Below are 2,221 nucleotides of genomic sequence, written 5' to 3'. Positions count from 1 at the left end.
ATCATTAGCTTCCTCTGTTACCGGTGCAGGCGGCACAGGAACAACTTCCGGCACTGCGCTACTCTGATCAACGAGAGAAGATTCAGTAATCTCGTCGAGTTCTACTTTTCTTCCAGTCACTTCTTTAGTGAGAAATTCTTTCTCAAGAAAGGTTCCGTTCTTAGCAACAAAGATTTTGCCTTCGGATCTGTGATAGAAAGTGTACCCTATAGTTTCCTTAGGGTATCCTATGAAGACGCATTTATCCGCTTTGGGTTATAGCTTGTCCGGTTGTAACTTTTTTACATAGGCTTCGCAACCCCAAACTTTAAGGAACGACAGCTTAGGTTTCTTATTAAACGATAATTTATACGGTGTCGTTTCAATGGATTTAGATTGTGCCCTATTTAAAGTGAATGCAGCTGTCTCTAATGCATAACTCCAAAATGATAATGGCAAATCAGTAAGAGACATCATATAACGAACCATATCTAAGAGAGTTCGATTACGACGTTCGGACACACCGTTTCGTTGTGGTGTTCCCGGCGGTGTCAATTCTGAAAGTATTCCGCATTTCTTTAAATGCATGCCAAACTCATAACTCAGATATTCACCTCCGCGATCAGATCGTAGAAATTTAATCTTCTTGTTACGTTGATTTTCTACTTCATATTGGAGTTCCTTAAACTTCTCGAAAGTTTCGGATTTATGTTTCATGACATAGATATACCCATATCTACTCAGATCATATGTGAAGGTTAGAACATAACGATATCCACTGCGCGAGGCTACACTCATTGGTCCGCACACATCGGTATGTATGATTTCCAATAAGTCTGTAGCTCGCTCCATAATACCAGAGAATGGAGTCTTAGTCATTTTTCCCATTAGACATGCTTCGCATTTATCAAGTGACTCAAAGTCAAGTGATTCAAGTAATCCATCGGTATGGAGTTTCTTCATGCGTTTCACTCCAATATGACCAAGACGACAGTGCCACATATAAGTAGAATTATCATTCAATCTAATTCGCTTAGCATCAATGTTATGAATATGTGTATCACTACTATCGAGATCTAACAGAAATAAACCATTCTTTTCAGGTGCTCGACCATAAAAGATATTATTCATAAAAATAGAACAACCATTATTCTCAGACTTGAATGAATAACCGTCTTGCATTAAACAAGATCCAGATATAATGTTCATGCTCAACGCGGGTACAAAATAACAATTATTGAGGTTTAAAACTAATCCCGAAGGTAGATGTAGAGGAAGTGTGCCGACAGCGATCACATCGACTTTGGATCCATTTCCAACGCGCATCGTCACTTCATCCTTCAATAGTCTTCGTTTATTCTTTAGTTCCTGTTTCGAGTTACAAATATGAGCAACCGAACCAGTATCAAATACCCAGGTAGTACTACGAGAACCAGTAAGATAAACATCTATAACATGTATATCAAATATACCTTCTTTCTTCTTCTTGACAAGGCCGCTCTTCAGATCAGCCAAATACTTGGAGCAATTACGCTTCCAGTGTCCCTTTTCCTTGCAGTAATAGCACTCAGCATCAGGCTTAGGGCCATTCTTAGGTTTCATAGGAGGCGTAGCAGATTTCTTGCCACCCTTCTTGAATTTACCTTCAAACTTGCCCTGTTTCTTGAAACTGGTGGTCTTGTTGACCATCAACACTTGGTGCTCTTTCTTGATCTCAATCTCAGCAGATTTTAGCATGGCGAAGAGTTCAGGTAACTCTTTGTTCATGTTCTGCATATTGTAGTTCATCACAAAGTTCTTGTAACTAGGTGGCAGTGATTGAAGAACACGATTAATCCCCAGTCTGTTAGGAATCACTATTCCCAAGTCACTGAGTTTCTTCGCATGCCCGGTCATGGCGAGCATGTGCTCACTAACGGAGCTGCCTTCTTCCATCATGTAGCTGAAGAAGTGTTTCGATGCTTCATAGCATTCCACGGCCGCATGAGTTTCAAAGATAGCTTTCAGCTCATTGACCAACTCATGAGGATCATGGTGCTCAAAATGTTTTTGAAGATCGGCTTCCAGACTGCATATGATGGCACACTGAACTTGAGAGTACCGAGTTTTCCGAGTCGCGTAAACATTCTTTACTTCATCGGTTTCAGTTTCTGCAGGAGGGTCACCTAGCGGTGCATCAAGCACATATTGCAGGTTTCCACCAGCAAGGAAAATCCTCACATGACGGAACCAGTCGGTGAAG

This window comes from Lolium perenne, chromosome 7, assembly GCF_019359855.2.
Source record: "Lolium perenne isolate Kyuss_39 chromosome 7, Kyuss_2.0, whole genome shotgun sequence".
NCBI lineage: Eukaryota > Viridiplantae > Streptophyta > Magnoliopsida > Poales > Poaceae > Lolium > Lolium perenne.
Note: the sequence above shows the minus strand (reverse complement) of the source record.